The sequence below is a fragment of the Excalfactoria chinensis genome, chromosome 4 (genome assembly GCF_039878825.1).
Source record: "Excalfactoria chinensis isolate bCotChi1 chromosome 4, bCotChi1.hap2, whole genome shotgun sequence".
Lineage (NCBI taxonomy): Eukaryota > Metazoa > Chordata > Aves > Galliformes > Phasianidae > Excalfactoria > Excalfactoria chinensis.
In genome coordinates this window covers 85,796,454-85,814,600 of record NC_092828.1, presented here as the reverse complement: position 1 = coordinate 85,814,600, position 18,147 = coordinate 85,796,454, and the positions used below count along the sequence as shown (strand labels likewise).

The 18,147-nt window shown below is 35.7% G+C and overlaps 1 long non-coding RNA gene across 1 annotated transcript in view; it reads left to right on the top strand.

Annotated features, from left to right (window-relative positions):
* The first annotated feature begins 8,547 nt into the window (after positions 1 to 8,547).
* Positions 8,548 to 18,147, top strand: part of LOC140252225 (uncharacterized) — a 45,290-nt gene continuing 35,690 nt past the window's right edge. The window contains exon 1 of the long non-coding RNA XR_011903581.1: positions 8,548 to 8,606. This is a non-coding gene — a long non-coding RNA (uncharacterized lncRNA). The remainder of the gene's footprint in view (positions 8,607 to 18,147) is intronic.

Genomic DNA, 18,147 nt, shown 5'->3' with positions numbered 1-18,147 from the left:
TCTTGCTTATTGTTTGTTCTTGTAAAAATATAATACTCATGGACTGAATCATTCTAGTGCTTCATAGAAATGAGTATCTGGATATGAGTTATAACAGCGATTGGCAATATTCTTAGTTTTCACTACAGAAAATTAATAGAGCTATAGAGTTTCTGTGACTGTAGATTCAGAAATTAGTTTGCAGGTTTTCTCAGACATTTCCCTTTCACTTTTTTACTCTAGTATCAACAGGGTGTACTGGAAGCTGAATAGAATCTCCTAGATTATGTTTGTATTCTTTTATACAAGACAGGGTTGACATTATGTTAGAGTGCATATTACACATAACAGGCAAGCATAATATATTCTGGAAAAGTTAGTATTGACTACTCAGGACTGAAAGTGCTGAACAATTGTCTGTAAAATGTATTCTGGTGTTAGAAAAAATACTGTATCTGAAGTACAACCAACTGCTAGGATAAAATTTAATCACCATAGAAATTACTTTAATATTATGATAGAATTTCCTGAGTTACTGTAAACGATTTTTAATAATAAAAAAAGCATAACAGTGATTTAGCAATGATGAATATTGTAGGATAAAATTACAAGATCACTGTGAGAGGAATAATGTGGGGTTTCTTTGTTTGCTTTTGTTTTGTTTTTTTTTTTTTTTAAGTTATAGATTATATAAAGAACTGATTTTCTACAAGAGAATGAACACTCTCCAAGCTTTTAAGATGTCAATCACCAGCTTTTTTCAATTATTTAATACAAAAATGTTATCATTCTGGTAATGTTACAACTGAGTAAACATAAAGAATACCCTAGAGAATACGAGGAATAAATAACACATAAATAAAATTTACTCACTCTTATAAAACTTTGCTGCCTTCTTTTTAGAAATGATAAGGAGTAATAAGCTCTCATTTCTATGCTTAAGAATATTCAGTAGTGACTTCTATTGAACAGCTTATCGTTGCATACTGGAACGGTGCAACAGGAAAAAGAAATCCATTGCTTATGTATCCAAATAACATATAGACACAATGTAGAACAAGTACTGCAGGAGCTCTGTGTGTAAGTCTGTAACTGATCTCAAGCTTGCCTAGTAAATGAAACATGTCAAGAAAACTGTTTATCAGTTGTGTACATTAGGCAAACTTTATAAAGCTTCATTTTGAACTAGGTCTTATCATAACCTCAGAACCTGCACTACAGGCTTAAGAAATTTCACCTGCCCCTTAATACTCTGAGATCATAATAAATGAGCTATATGGGGCAACAAAGTTGGCCCACACTCATATTCAAATGCAGCAGCTGTTATGTTTGCTGAGGGGGATACTCAGCATTTCAAGCAACAAGTGACTGCATTGCTTAAGATCATGTCCTAAAACCTCCATACTGCAATATTTCAGCAGCAGTATTTCAAATAAATAATAGTAAATACCATTAAAGACTGTACTAAGCACAAACAAAATGAGTCATTCAAAATTTTAAAATTTGGATGTTCTAGTTTGACAAATATGGCTTCTCATTAATAGGACATTGAAGTGTTCCTTCTAGGACTATCTGTACAGTCCTTTGGTTGGAAAACTGCAGTAACCTGAGTTCCTTTACATCTACAGACATGTTTTCATTGGATAGGAAACCCCCTATTCCCTTTTTTCTATCACCTAGTGTCTGCCAGTTTGAACTATGCAGATAAAATGTTTTAAATATTTCCATTTACAGTTGTATTTTTCCTCTGTCTGGCATAATGCTTTTATTAATATTAAACTTAGCTATTTTCATTGCTGCTTCAGGATCTCTGAAATTGAATTTACTGTTGCAATATTAATATAAATATTAACTTTCTTTCTGGAAGTTCTTAATCTTAAATCCAAATTTTTCTTGCATTTTATTTTTATGGACAAGATGTCTTCCTACCCATTTACTGTGAGTATAAAAGTCTTGGTCTTTTTCCTTCCCTATGTACTGTTCAGATAAATGCAACTTTCTTTTTCTAATGAAATCCTCAGACCAGAGAATTTATTATTGTTATTCTTAACACTAGCCTTGGGGAAGGCATATACTTTATGAACAAACTCAGTTTCATTTTCTCCATTGCAGGAAAGAATTTACTGACCTGCACTCTGCTGTGCTATGCTAATTTTCCTTATCATTCTGCTGTAGAAAGATAAACCATGGAGTTTATCAAATTAAAATTTCGTGAATGTTACATTTTCACATTCTTTACTCCTTAACTTTATCCCCTCATGCAGAATGAACCAATCTTCTGGTCTACAGGTGAAAGTAGAAAAGTAGTCCTATTTTTTTTTGAATAGAAAAAGTGTTATTTCTAATCTCTGCATCTTTCTGGTCCTCTGGAGTGCTAAGAGTTATTCCTATGTGACATTTAGTTATAATCATAACATTAGACTTAAGTTTTCTGATTTTAGAGAAATTTCAGATATGGTCAATTTGTTGAATGTCTGACTTTTTGTTACCTGACTTGCTCCACTGCAAGGCATTTGCCTGATTTTATACATATATATATGTATGTATGTATATATGTAAATATACACATCTATACGCCCTATGCAAACATGATGAATAACTGCTTTTGAAGCAAAGCTACCTGGACTTCGTTGGTCTTCCATCAACACCCTGCTGATAGGCTGACACTTAAAATGCAGACACATGGCATTTTCATAATATACATTTAAAAAGTCCTAGTCTTCATAGCTGAATAACTTCAAGAAAAGTCACATCACAGGTTTAATTTGTCACCATGTCACTTTGCTAATAACAGTTGTTTGTCTTGTGATTACTCAGGAAGATTTGTCACATTTGTACAGAAGTTTACTGCTCTTCATATTTAATCTGTCCTAGGGACACAACTATGGCTGACAAACTCAATCTCACATTCTTCTTTCTTTTTCTTACTCTAAATATAGAATTTTTAGTTTTAAATTTGTAATGAGCCAAAGATGTCGACAGTCACTGTACGATCTGGAAAAGACATTATCCAAATCTTAAAGTCTGGGTTCTTGATATCAGCACAGTGATTTAGAGACCTCTGCCAAAGTTACCTCGATCTGGGGGAAACAGGAAATACAAGTGGCTGGTTTGCAGGGGGTGGAATCATCAGAACAGACTTTGCATAGTACAATCAAATACCAAATAAGATGGGAATGTGTGTCCACTCTTGGAGATATCCCATCTGGAGCTGAGCATAAATGCCTGATGATTTGCTTACTGTGGACTTCTGAGGGGATCTGACAGCAGGCATTATTCCACTGTCATACATTAAAATGAACAGAACAAAAGCAAATAAAATAAATCAATGAAAAAACAATGACAAGAAAGCAACCACTAAACTAATGTTATCTGTCCTTCTCAAAGTTTGTTGAGTAAGGCAAGGTCCTAGAGATAAGTTATAGCTTCTGAAAACAAACAATAATGACAAGAAGTCCAGTAATTAAGAGTTGGTTCACTTAGAATGGTTTCTGCCTATTCTTTACTTCCAATCCAAGATTTGTTGTACTGTTTGTTTAAAGGAGTCTGGAAATAGTAGTAGAAAGCGATTATTCTCAGTGCAGAAATATAATGCATCATTTCAGTGTTGGTTCATGATTAGAACTAAGCTATCAAGTTGGCAGAATTCCAGTTGTGCAACAGATAGTCGGGGACAAACTCATTTTTTCTTAGTGATAGCAAATTCCAAATCAGCTTACCTACTTCCTTCACATTCATACCTATTTGCCTGCAGGCAGCACAGTATAAAGTACTGCACTGTGCATGCCCATTTCATTCAGAATTTTAATTACTATGCCCCAAATTCTCAATTTCACATTAAGCAGATGCTACTTAACCAGTAACAGGCAAGTAAATGAAGAGCAGTCATTTAACAGGCACATAGAGTCTCCTTGAGCTTTGTTCTATTTACCTCTTCCTCCCATAATTGTGACACATTTCCACATCTTTTATTCAGCCCTGCAGCACATTCCAGACAGAATGGATGCAGTGATGACCCGTATACCTGACAAAGGTCTTATTTCACTTCATCACAGGATAAAAATGTATTTAGTTTCTGTGGACTAACACTTCATGACCATACAGCATGAAGGGTGCATCATGCGGTAAAATACATGCTTCTTGAAGCCTTATGTACAGCTTGAAATTTTTGTCTCTTTGTGATCAAATATTTTTTTCTTTATGTAATTTTATCCAATAGGTTAAAAAAAAAAAACAACATTAATATGTATTTAAAAAACAGGTGGCTGTGCTTATGTTTTCTTTAAAAATCAGGAGGAAACACTTGAAGATTCATTCATGTGAAACACACAGTAATGCAGACATTTCTAATATTTTTATTATAGCGTGCATATGCACCTGATTTTATTACAGTATTTGAACTCAATTATGATGTTGTTCTTTTTTCTACTATAGTCTTTGGATAAAATTGTTCTTAAATCAAGTGTTATCATTGATCAAATTACCAAAAATGATTTTATGATCCATTATTATTGCTATTTTTCAACTACAGTAGCTCTACTCTGTCAACATTTGCCTCACATTTCAATTCAGAGTGCCCCATTTCTTCATTTTGAATAATTTTCTTATTATATTAAGACAAGTATTGGGTACTGGCTGAGAACTTTTTTCCTAACTGCTGCTTCTTAAAGAAAGAAATTCAAGCGTATGCTCATCAGTAACTGGCCACTATGTCAGATAATCTGCTTGATGTGGACTGCAAATACAAACAGCCAGGAGCCTTTACTTCATACATCCTGTGCTTGTTTGAGGCAATAGCTATCCTAGACCCACCATTCAAAATCATTTCGTCTTCTTCCCCTCAAAAGGGAAAGAATGCATCTGATGAAGCTGAACGAGCAAATCCTTGTAGATCTTGCCAACCTTCCTGCACTTGTGGTCACCTCAAACTACAGCTGAGTTACTCTGCAAAATATAGATACGTTGTATCTATGTGAACTACTAGCTCAGCGCTGATGTTGAATGCAGTCAGGCAAAGATGGTTCAACTCCACATGAGTATCAAACTAAGAATGGTATTTTTGCTCATTTTCATACATAAAAAAGAAAGAAAGGAAGAAAGGAAGAAAGGAAGGAAGGAAGGAAGGAAGAAAGGAAGAAAGGAAGAAAGGAAGAAAGGAAGGAAGGAAGGAAGGAAGGAAGGAAGGAAGGAAGGAAGGAAGGAAGGAAGGAAGGAAGGAAGGAAGGAAGGAAGGAAGGAAGGAAGGAAGGAAGAAAGAAAGAAAGAAAGAAAGAAAGAAAGAAAGAAAGAAAGAAAGAAAGAAAGAAAGAAAGAAAGAAAGAAAGAAAGAAAGAAAGAAAGAAAGAAAGAAAGAAAGAAAGAAAGAAAGAAAGAAAGAAAGAAAGAAAGAAAGGAAAGAAAGAAAGAAAAGGAGCAGGTAGAGCAAACACTTTATATTTTATACATTATCAAGAATGTATTTGAAATCCTCTGCTGTGACCTGCTCTATAATACCATGAAGTTCAATACTCATGCAAATCATCATTTTTTCAAGGCTTTATCTGAACATACAGAGGGAAAAGTTGAAGTTAAATACAGATTTGACTGAGTAAATGCTCATATCAAACAAGGATCCATTCTCTTTCCTATTTGTTATTGTCATTCAATTTTTAATGAAAATGCTTAGATACAGGTATTAGCAACACAAAAGAAAACTTAGATTTTTCTGATGTTCTCATTATTCCAAAAGACTGCTCAGCTATCATGCAAGCAAAGCTGACAAGATGATCCAGTATGCAAGAAGGACCAAATGAATAATTAGGCTTCAATTCCATTTCACGCAGCATATTAAAAGGCTAAAGAAAAGCTAAATGTAAAGCAGCTCATGCACCCTGGCAGTAACATACAGGTCAATGAGAATATCCTGAGCTGAATGTTACTAATAGGAAAAAAAGCTACTTTTTCTTCTTAAAGCAATATTAACTCACAAAAAAGTCAAGTTCTGAATTTGCAGACCTTGATGCTATTTATTCCTAAGCTTCCCAGTAGTTGCCATCTACTAATGGCATAACAGACTTAACTTTGAAAGTGAATGCCTTAGGTTTTAGGCAGGCAGCATTTATAATAAATACTCATTTTTTTCAGAAATTATAATGATAATCCCTGGACAGATTTCAAGAATGGATCCAGCAGCATGCATTCACTAATTAAAATGGAAGATTGAGGGAATGCTCACAGAGAACCTTTGATCCCAAACTGACAAAAAGAATCTTGTGACATACATGTGACATATTTGTTTTGCTTTCTTTTTTAAAGCTCCTTGATATTTTTTTGTGTTGTGTTAAGTACAAATACTGACTTTAGTTAGTAAGCATTAAATTGAGGCAGAGAAAAGGACAAGTGTATAGTGTCCACTTTTGAACCTGTGATTTCAGAAATTCTAGATACTAAATGCAATTCTTATACAGCTACGATATCTTCCATTTAGCCATGATACATATTTATCTCTGCAAATTACTATCCTCTTTCAGAACTGACAAAGTTTCAGTCTATATTAGTGATTACAAAAGTAGTACACACTCTTACTTGTTGGTTCTGGACTATGTTGAATAGCATGAGAATATGCCTGACCTTAGCAGCAGAAGTACAAGATTAGACTATTTTCTATATGTCAGTATGTCGAGTGCACCATGTGAAAGAAATTGAAAGGAAGATAAATATTCAGAGAGACATTCTATTCAGCTTTTTTATTTATTTTTATTATTATTATTTTTTTTATTTTTAGGCTTTATTCAATAAAAATAAAAAACTTGACTGTGGCCAGAAATGACTTTAACAAGCCAGACAGCAGATCTGATGGAATGTATATAGATAATACAAATTGAGTAGCTGAGCATCTCATCCAGACCCATCCTTTAGATGTGGAGCAGGAAGGAAGCATGCAGCTTTTCTGTGGTAATGTGCACCCCACACAAAAATCTACAGAGAAATTGATGCTGTATTTTGAGGGGAATGCAAAACTTGTGGGTTTTGGAACATATGTTGTCCTGCAAAATTGAAACAATAGTAATTGTTCCTCCCTGTCAGACATATACTTGGCCAAATATGCAAATGAAACAAAGCTTTCTAAGTACTAAGGCTCTTCCAGCTAATTTGACATTGCTATCCTTTGCCTGTTGGGTACCACTTGATACTAAATTTTGCCTAAAGCCAATGGATTCTGCTTTCACACTTGACTATCCTTTTATGTCAGTTTCTTCCAAACTGCTGATTATTAGAATGTATTTTAATTAAACATAACATTTTCTTGTTATGGCACCTTGGAAGCTCCATGTACATGCAATTGCCCTGGGATATTATAGGTATCACTGTTAGCTGTCTTCACAGATCAGCAAACCATAACATTAAATGTAGCAGCATACATTGCATTAGTTTATCATAAATTGTTTAAATATTTTGACTGATAAGATAATGATTTTCAAAAGTTCATCATTTATGCTACCCCTACTAGAATTTAGTAATTTCCTCAGTATGTCACTCACAAGAACTGTATGTATAAGTATATTTGGTATATCTGATAGATGAGCTTTCTCAAATGTTCTCAAAGAATCTATTGTAATCAACTGGTTGTTTGGGCAACTGGGCAAATTCTCATAATGTGACGGTAGAAGAACTCTCATTCCTTTTTATTTCTTCTGCTTGTAGATTATTAATGTAACTGCAAAAGTCATTTATACACGCCAGGAAGAACTGGTGAATGTTCCTTTTGAAAGGATTAACAGCTGTTAGGTCAGTATTTGCAGAAGCGTATCCTATTTTTACCCAGTTCATAACTCAGCTGGAAGCTGAAGTTTAACTTGATTTCTAACAACCAAATTACCATTTGAATACAAGACTAACTTACATAGAGAGCAAATAATTATATTTAATAAGCATGTGCTAAATGAGATGTTGGATGCTTTGTAGGTTGGAATACAAACAAACTCTTAAGAGAAGAATAACAACAGAATTGCTTGTTAACTGCCACAATCAGCAGCTTCACATCTGGAACTCTCCCCTCTGCTCTAAGTCAGAAAAAAAGGTAAAGAGAAATCAAATGGAAGGGTGTTTTTTTTTAATAAGCCCACATTATTTTAATTAATATTTTTTCCTCTCTATGCTGACAGAAAATACTGTAATAAACTTTCCTGTACTGTTGTATTTCCTTTCAGAATATATATATATGCATATATTTGCAGTTTAATTGTTTAGTGATTTTAAATGACTTAAGAGGTAAAGCTCACAAATACAAAAAGAAACATAAAATCCAAAATTTTATTTAGCATTAATATTTAATTGCTTGATTTTTACTACAGCACTTAGAATTCTGTTTTTTGTTGGGATTGAGGTTTGTTTTCTCCATACTAGCTATGCAGTAGAATTGTCAGATCGTAAACTGAAACAGTGATTGAGCACCAGGTGAGAAGAAATGGCTAACCCAGGGAGCTCAGGTGCAACTAATGCACCTTGAAGCGATGGAGCCAGGATCCAACTCTCCTCACCCTAATTAAAGGGGGGAGGGAAGTTTGTTTGGTTGCTATTTAGTTTGGGAGGGTGTGTTTTTTTTCCTGGTTAGAGACTGTTCCCTTCTTGAGCTGTTGCTGAAAAGGGTGAGTCAATTTTCCTTTGTTATTAGTTAATACTCTGTTGTATCTTTATGCTGTTTGAAAATACTGTCATTGCCCTCTTTTGCAAAGCAAGATTTCAGTTGAAAATAATGTTGGTAACACACTGATATTGCTGCTGATTAGTGCTTGCACTGAGTTAAGGGCTCTTCCATTTTTCACACTGCATTTCCAGCAGATAGGCAGCGAGGTTGTGTGAGAACCTAAGAGAGGAACAGCCGGGATATGTAAACTACACTGGCTAAAGGGGTCAAGATGTCACACTCTGCTGTAAAACTGGCAAGAGTAAGCTGGATGGTTGCTGGTGCCTGGGAGTAGCTGTGTTATGCATCTTGATTTTTGTTCTTTTGCTATTTTATGTCTGTTCCCATGCGTATACCACCAGTAAGTTTGCAGATGACACCAAGTTGGGAGGTGGTGTCAATCCCCCTGAGGGTAAGGAGGTCCTTTAGAGGGATCTAATAAGCTGTATTGCTGGGCTGAGGTAAATGGGATGAAATTCAACAAGGCCAAGTGCTGGGTCTTGTACTTTGGCCACAATAACCCCATGCTGTACTGTAGGCTTGGGGATGAGCAGCTGGATGGCTGTGAAGAGGAAAGGGACCTGGTAATGGGAGGATGGTTAGACAAGATGATCTTGTAGGTCCTTTCCAACCTTATGATTGATTTTATGATTCTATGCATGGGCGAGTAGTATCTATGTGCAGGAATATGTATACCAGTAATGGAGTTTAGTGTTGTAATGCATTCAGTTCATATCTGAATATAGTATCCATAACACATTCCTCTTCTATGGTAAAACCTGATCTAGATGCCCAAGCATACTCAAGAGACTTTTCAGAGAAAACCTGTAATGGATCTTAGCATAGACTTCTGTTAGTCTTCACCTCTAGCATCTCTGTCTGTGTTTAGGAATCGTATCTTCTCTACTGACCTTTTACTATAAAGTTTTTAACTAAGTTTGTTTGCCATCCTAAATGTATGGATTTTGTTCATTTTAAACTATGAATTGATGAAACTGAACTGTTAAGACTTCAATCTGTATTGCTGAGTTGCATGTACTTACTATTCAGAGTTTACAAAGTACTTTCTCAAGTTTTCTATTCAGCTATGCTCCACAAGCTAAATACATTTCTTAAAGATAACTGCAGTTTAGATCTGATTGAACTGTTAGAGCTCTTTCTAGATACAATCCTGTTCCAAACTTCTGGACTATAATGTATTCTCCATGTAGTTATGCTGTAAAAGATAGAAAAAAGAACTAAACCATGTGAATTCTACTACTGATAACCACGATCTACTATTACTGATCTCTAGATATTTGAGGTTTTAAAGTATGGTATTGGATTAGTATTTTATTTTATTTTATTTCTCCAGATGGAATAGATTTATTTATTTATTTTTCTTTTCCTTGCCACATAAGTTCTGACCTTGATACTTTGTGTCATGTAACACATATGGTATCTCCTTCAAAGTCTTTGAGACCTGTTGACAGCTGGACACAGTAGTGTCAGCAACTGAATCAGACAGAAAGAACACAGAAAGATAGAAAATAAACAAAAAAGTCCAGAGATGTAAGAAATCAATTGATCATCATATGATATATCAGATTAATTCCTGGAGGGGGGAGGGGGGGAAGGGATTATTATATATTACTTCTTAAAAGACTTATGTATGTTTAGTCACTGTGTCTGTTTCAGACATTGGTAGGAGAGAGATTAATTCAGGTGCTCTCACATGCTAAAAAATACACTCACAAATAGTTTTTGTGTGTGTATGCATATATATATATATATATATATATATGTATGTATGTATAAAGAGAAAGGACTGGTAAACTCTAGAAACATTTCTAAGTCTATATTTGTTTCATAATGCTCTCCAAAATTATCATGAAGGAGGGAAGATACCACTATAACATAGGAAAATTCTCCGTGAGATCTGAAAAGCAGCAATTTTGCCTTTGTTTCTTTTTTTTTCCTCGCATCACAAGTCCTGTTGATGAAGTGCTGCAATGACAGAGACACTGGTGGTTCAAAGTAGTGTCTGCCAGAGAAGTGTGGAGAATGGCATCCCTTTTCTAATGTGCCAGTCAATGCTTCTCCCTCTTTCAGCTGAACTTTGATGTGAAAGGAAGCACTACAAGGAGATTTAAATCTCTAAGACAGATGCAGAAGAACTTCATTTTCAGCTTGCACATCAAACTCTTGTCCGTTTTCCTGTTCTTCTTACTTGGACTTCCTATATTTTTCTCTCAATTATATAATGCTGCTTCAAGAGACTAGTACTCCCTTCAGCCACCTGGCCCAAGATAAACACACATAAAGTAATTTTCTTGTGAGCAGTAGAAAAAATCAAAACAGGGATTTCTGCTTTTTATCCTCAAAACACTCCACTCTCACAGATTAATAACCTCAGCTGTTCCCTTCCTCTTTGTGCCATCACTGCCAGACATGACCAGCGAAAGAATAGTCTCATATTTCTTTCACTTTTATAAGCCAGCATCTGCTGAGCACTTCTATGCCGTTATGTTCTCGAAAGAACAAAGTACTGGATCCCGTGTGTATTTAAAAACCTGCAGTATATAGAACACTAAACTATACGTAGGATGATTAGGAACAGAAGCTGATGCATTTAAATGCATCAATACAAGGAAACACTAAAACTTTAGGAGGAGGACAGTGTATTTTGAAAACAAGTACATATTTAATTATAAAGTAGCTATCTTTTTTTTTAAAGGCTAAAACAGCCAAATTTAGATTAACGTTTACCATAAAAGAAAGGAAAAGAACCAGCACTGAAAAGATTAGTAAAGACCTAGACATATCACAACATACTTGTAAAGAAATCCTTTTAACCTCAGCCAACACTGAGAAATCCTGCTAAAGCTTTAAGTGTTCATACCCCTTTCCATAAGCCATGGCTTTATAGGCAGTATCAGATCTGTTTACATTGTTTTCCTCTTATTTTTCCTAAGAAAAAATTGTTCTTTTCTAGTTTTTCTTATGTTCCCCAAAGATTGCTATCTTGTAAAATAAAAGAGCTTAATTATTTCTATGATGGAAGGATTAGCATTCTCTCATGAGCAGATTTTTTCTTTTTAAAAAAATCTACATAGGTATAGTCAAATGCAAAGAGTTCATGAGCAATGCAGCTGCTTCACAAATCACTGGACTTGGGGGAAAAAGAAAGAAATAAAGAAAAAATAAGCCTTAAGAGAGTATTAAAACTAAACAAATCTGCTGCTGTTAATGGATAGTAGCATTCCAGTCAAGACCATGGAGAATAAATTAGTTGAGAAAAGTGTAATACAATAGCTGACACCTAGACAACTGTTCATGTTTTTGTGTTTTTTCACTATCCCTTTGTAAGAGACTTTTAGGATAGTGTTACATACCAGCTGCCAAGGGAATTGCTGTCTGCTTCTGCTGAAGTTCATTGAACTTTTTTTTTTAATATGTACATCTCATTTTGTTACATACTGGTAAATGAACTTGGGTTCTCTGTTGTCATTTACATCAGTGTAACTGATTAAGTTTTACATTTGTGAATGACAGGCCAGTGCCTACTTTGTCAATAGAAAGTTATGTACCTAATGAATGCAGTGCTAAAACAATGCATAACAATGCATTCTATTACCTAGATCTTCTAATAGCTTTACAGTCATTAAAAAGCAGACAGACAAACAGTGAAAATGAGGAATGTTCTGGAGCTCTGTTCTGGAAGGAAGCTCCATAGGCCAAATGGAATTGTTGTCTGACTGTAGTTTTACCCTCCAAAAGTTGCAAGAACATGCTAACAAGGTATAACATGTTCATGGTGATTGCAAAGCTTTATTTTCCTTATTGTTTTATTTTCCTTTCCTGCTATTGTAGAAAGGCTTTGACTGTGAGAGAGCCATGAGTGAGTCTTTAAACTACTCTTGTGTTTTCTGGGGACTTCACAGATGCATGTGAAATGTTCTCTTCCTTCTTGCCTTTTAGGAAGTAACATCAACTGCCCTATTAAAAATGGTTTTACATTTCTGATTCAGTGCAGTACTGATGTCCTAGGTCCAGGGAAAGCTGCTATAAATCATTCAAATCAGAGAGAAAATAACTCTAGTATTTAATGTGTGTGTTTCTATTAGGTTTGTAGAACAAAAGCATGTGTGTCATTCCAGCTTATTGCTGAAATCTCTCCTACTGTAGCAGCTGATCGATTTTTAATCACTGCGCACTGAAGAACTTAATGTTTACTTCTGTATTCAAGGGTTTTGGCTTTAATTATGAATACATTAGAGAAGTTGACTACTGCATTGCCATTGTAGGAACACAACTCTCAAATGTTCAATTTTGACTTCACATGAGACTACTGAACTATTTTTAAGGGTGTGATTTGTTACACCCAATTTATTTCAGCTGTGATACTAAAGCATGCAGTCTTACTGCTGGTTTTCCTTTTCATTTACTACCTCCTTTACGTTGTATTTAACAGTCAATCATATGTAGAAACAACAGAGAACTGACTTAATAGCCTCCCACCCACCAAATCATGATTTTCCATGAGGTAACTGAACGGACTCAGTCTGTAACACCAAATCTAGCATTCTCCAAGGGAACTTCAGTTTACAGATTTTTTTTTTTTATTTTTTTTAATTGATACTTTAGTTTATATATAATGTGCAATCATGTTTCAAACTACTGAGTTGTTAGTAGGCTTCTGACTCCCCCTTTTTGTGTATTTTGGACTATTTCATTTGAAAGGTAGAAGGCAATTATAACATCTCAGTTAAGTCTTTGTTATTGACAATGTTAACCTTCCTTGAAACCTCCATAGTATGCTGCATTTTGTCAAGTATTACTGCCGGCATTAGAAGCTTTTCCTGATTTATTATTACGTGTCAGTTTAATTAACGTGCTGTTTCACTCCCTCTTCCAGATTGTTAATAAAGATGTTAAATAAACAGGACCAAACAGTGATCCCTGCAGAGCTCCACGAGGCACCTCCCACCAACTTGATGCATTGCCATTTTTCATTACCCTTTATTTGCACTCAGCCAGCCATTTTTAAATCCTAGCGACAGTCCTCTATGTCCAAGCCAATTTGAATTAATTTTGCAAGTAAAGATTTTGTAAGACGCTACATCAAGTGTTTTACTCAGACCAGATATATTACACATGCTTTCATCCACTAATTTTCTAAAGCTATCAGAAAAAGCAATCAAGCTTTGAAGATTGCTATTGCACCCAGCCAGCTTTTTGCTTGTCTATTCACTTACAAAGCCAATTCTGGTATTATTAAAGAATTGCCACTCCTTTAGCTGATGACTGATTTAAAGCAATGTATTTTTCTAATATATTACCTTTCCAAAATACAATACAGTCCTGATTATTCTTCCTTACTTTTAGTTTAGGGCTATATGGTGTGTAGATTTGTTTTGATTGACAGATTGATCTTTTTCTTTAAAAGGATCAGTGATTTCAGTAGGTTTGCTTATGTTTATGTTATGTGTTTCCAGCTGTTAGATTGTATAAGCAGTTATTCCTTATTCTCGATATGAAGGCAAGTAGGTCCTTCAACCTCTCTTTAATTATATCAGCAAAGCAGCATTGGACTGGCAGAAGGGGCAAAAATGTCAGGACTGGTTCTAGCCATATCAGATTTCTTTTCACAGCTAGAGAAACATGCCAGTTAAAAATTTTCTTCCTGTTTAACATATTCCTTTCCTCTATGTTTTACTGAGTACTCGTGGTATAAATATTATTCAAGGCTTCTTGTCAGATTTCAGCTTTTTCTTCTTGTGGCATATGCATTCCGTATTCTTCTGCCTTCTTTCCATTAATACCTATGCCCTTGCTAGCAAACACTTGCTGTAGTAGTAAAAGGATGCATTTCAGATGTGGGAAACTTGGTAACTTATTTCATTTCTCAAGTGGATTCTTTAGTGTAAATGGGAAGGTTTCAGGTATTCTGAAGGCTTTGTCCACAGTGCCTAGCCAATATGCTGAATAAAAAACTGTTCCTTGTTAGATGCCCTTATTTACTTGTTCTTGCCACTCTCATTCAAGTACAGTCCCTGGTGATCTCCTTAGGTGGGGCCTGGTTCTTCTTCTAGTTTGTCATGTTTCTACTGAAATTAGTCCACAAATTTACTGCTGTGTTTCTCAAAATATACTAGCAGTCTCTTTGTTCAATAGAAAACTTTCAAACACAAATATGAAAAAGTCAGCATTTATGTAAACATAATAACTCATATGGGTTTGGTGGACTGAGATGCCACAATGGGTACATTATTGGAGTTATTCTTTCTTTACTAAATTCATCAGTTTAGGAGTATCTTGAATTAGTTTCAACTCGTAGTGAAATGATTATATCAGAATAACTAATGCTTAACTTCTTTACATGCACACGGGAAAGCAGAAAATTCATTGATTTTTATTTATTTATTTATTTATTTTTCTTCCCAATGATAAGAAAAACAAAGGTCATGCCTTACCAAAAGCCTAACTTCAGCAAGATACATGCACAGAATACAGCACAGTTCACTTAATGAGGATGAAACACACAGGTGTTTGAACAAATGTATCATTGCTAGCTTTTATTTCCCAGAGGGAAGCATATCAAATAACATAAAATTTTTAAATTTCTTTTTAAGATCTCTTATTAAAAGATAAGTATTGAACAATCTTGTTGTGAGCTGGGAACAAGAAAGGTAGACCTCATTTTGCTCTATTCAGTCTTTAAAGAAAATAAACCTGTGTTAAATGCTTCCAAGCATGTTGGGGAAAGGTGGGTACATACCTGGGTTCTTTCCTTGATTTTGAAATGAAATTGCACATGTGGGAAGGTGCTGTTTCATAGAAACACTACCATGGTAATGTTTTCATGGCTGAACAGTGAGATTGCCGGAGAAAGAGTAGAGATTTGTTTTAATCAGTATCTGTAATCCTTAAAAACAAAGAAATTGCTGATTAACTCAATATGATAAGAAACAGCTTGTATCTACAGCAAATCGCCTGGAGTTAAGTCTCTTTTCTCCCATTTCACCTTCTGGAGTCAGATGATCAATTGTTCATCCCTTTTTTACCCTTTCAAGCTCAAACAAGGGCACAGATCTCCAGATTGCCACAGGAAAGCAAAGACTTCTCTTTGATATACATCACTTTGAGGGCAAAAAGGGAATAATAGAGGCCCCACCAGCCCTGCTTCCATGCAGCTCATGTTCTTGACTTCTGCTCAGTGGTTAAATGCCAGACCTCACACCAGGAGCTGCCAGCAGCTCTCCTACTCTCCGTGAAGAATCCTCTGCAACACCCAGGCCAGCTTCCTTCTGCTGGCTACTGGTGCCTTCCCTGCCTGGTGCAGGATGGAGGTAGTGCATGGAGGGTAGCACCTGTGTGCAGGGGCCAGTAGTGGGCCAAAGCCCTGGGGAATAGAAGCCTGTTGGTGACCACTGCCCATCTTTGAGAAAGAGAGGAGTTCCCAGAGCAGTTGAGGGAGGCTGTGCATCAGGTTTTGTCAAACAGCTGTGTTTGAAGGCTGCTGGGTAGGGGAAGACTGAAACCACTGATGCAGAGAGAAGGGCAGGTTGGCATCCACACAGATCTTTTGTTAGTCTAAAAGCTCTTTTGATGCTTGCAAGGGGAAGGCACAGGAGCACAGTGCCAGCTGTCATGGCACTTGGTCATCAGAGCATGCTTGTGTGATGTCTGGGTCCAACACTTTAAGTGCATCAAGTACTGGCAATTCATAAACACTTTAAAATTGTCTTGTGACAGCCCTTTTGTATGTAAACTTACCCATCTGTAAGCCAGAGAAAACTTCTACATATGTTGCCAATGTGCCTTAAATAATCTTTGATGTGATTGTCTATCTGCTGCACTCTGTTTAGAGCAATGTATCTGCACTTTGTCCCACTACCTGGAGCCATAGCTGCTGGCATACATACATATAGATGTTTAACTATATCTCATTTGAACACTACTGCCTGTAAGCCACCTATCTCAAAGTTCTGTCACATTGTACACTTCTTAAATTGTCCATTTATGGCCATTCTCAGCAGTATTTCTTTCTAGTTTAATATTATCTTGTCATTTGGCTTCCACGACTCCCTTATATAGTACTGCCTTGCAGAGCTTCTCCTTTAGCCCAGTGTTAGTGATAGGGATACAGAACAGGCAAATCAAAGGGGGCAGATTTAAATAAATAAATAAAATTATTGCAGCAAAAGGATGTTTATTTGGAATGCAGGGTTTTGTATTATACCATTCAAAATGAAGCTCTGCTCTTTTTAAATGGGCAGGTATAGGTTTTATTAGGGCTGGGAGGAGTAAACTGCATTTTGCTCCTGTGCATTCATATGCCTGAGTTTGTATTCTATTTCAGTGTGTGACTTGCCTCGTTGATAGGTCCCTGTTTCATTAACTCCTTCTGAGCCACTTGCATTATTCAACAAATACTGCAAACTTCAGCAGTTATTTTTCTCCTTAAAAATTGTAGTGAAGCCTTTGGAAATAGCTTTATCTGCAGTGATGTGTTGCAATTTGCACTTGAAGTAGAAATAAAAATGCCCATTTCATCCTATAATTGAATTTAATCTCCAAACTTTGCACAGTAACTCCTGAGAGGTTAACTGAATTTTCGGTTCAACAAACAGAAGTCTAAAATCTTTACTGGAGTTTTGCTCAATTTTTCCTCATAATCCGTGTGTTTCATGAAGTAGTCAGTCCAGCCCAACTTCAAGCATTAAACAGTTTCCTGACAGCTGAGAAACAGGAAAGTTCTGAACATTCAGTACTGATTGAATAAGTTTATTCATCTTTATTCATCATAATTCAATAGTTTGAAGATATTCTTCACAGGTACCAGATTCAGCAGTGGCCACTTTTCCCTCATGTTACTACATGGAAGGTTTTGATCAAAAAATGACACAACTCTCCTACTTAAACAAAAAAAAAGCAAACCACTACTTCTTCTATACTTGCTCTTCACCTATGCTCAGTGAAAATTATGGGGGGTATTTTGGGATCTGTGTGATATTTTAACAGAGAAAATAAGGTTCTCAATGGATATATAGATCATGGGGAATATGAAATTGAAGATTGTGAACACTCTAGGTGGTGAATTCTGGATATCTTGAAGATGCAGACATATTGGAAGGTAATTAGCAGATAATGCCATAGGAAGGGGCATTTCCATTTGCAGCTCTTTAACGGAATCAGGATCATAGAACTGTAGAGGAAGTGTATCCACATGGCTATTTCATTTGTCATCAGTTTAGCATATGACACTTTCTGGTAAGTGAATGAATGATGTTGTTGGCTTCCTGCTGTTCCCACTTACATTTGTTTTCTGTCCAGTGGGGTAAGACTTATTTTGACTTGAATTCTGTATGCGTTTGCTGTATAAAGAGCTGAATATTTGAAGTAGACGGTCACAGAAAGGCGTCCCCAGATCAAGGAGCCTTTTGCTTGAAAGGATAATCTCTTTATAGCCCTTTTTTCATTATGGTGATCATTTGGTACCAGGGTTAATTTTCTGTCTC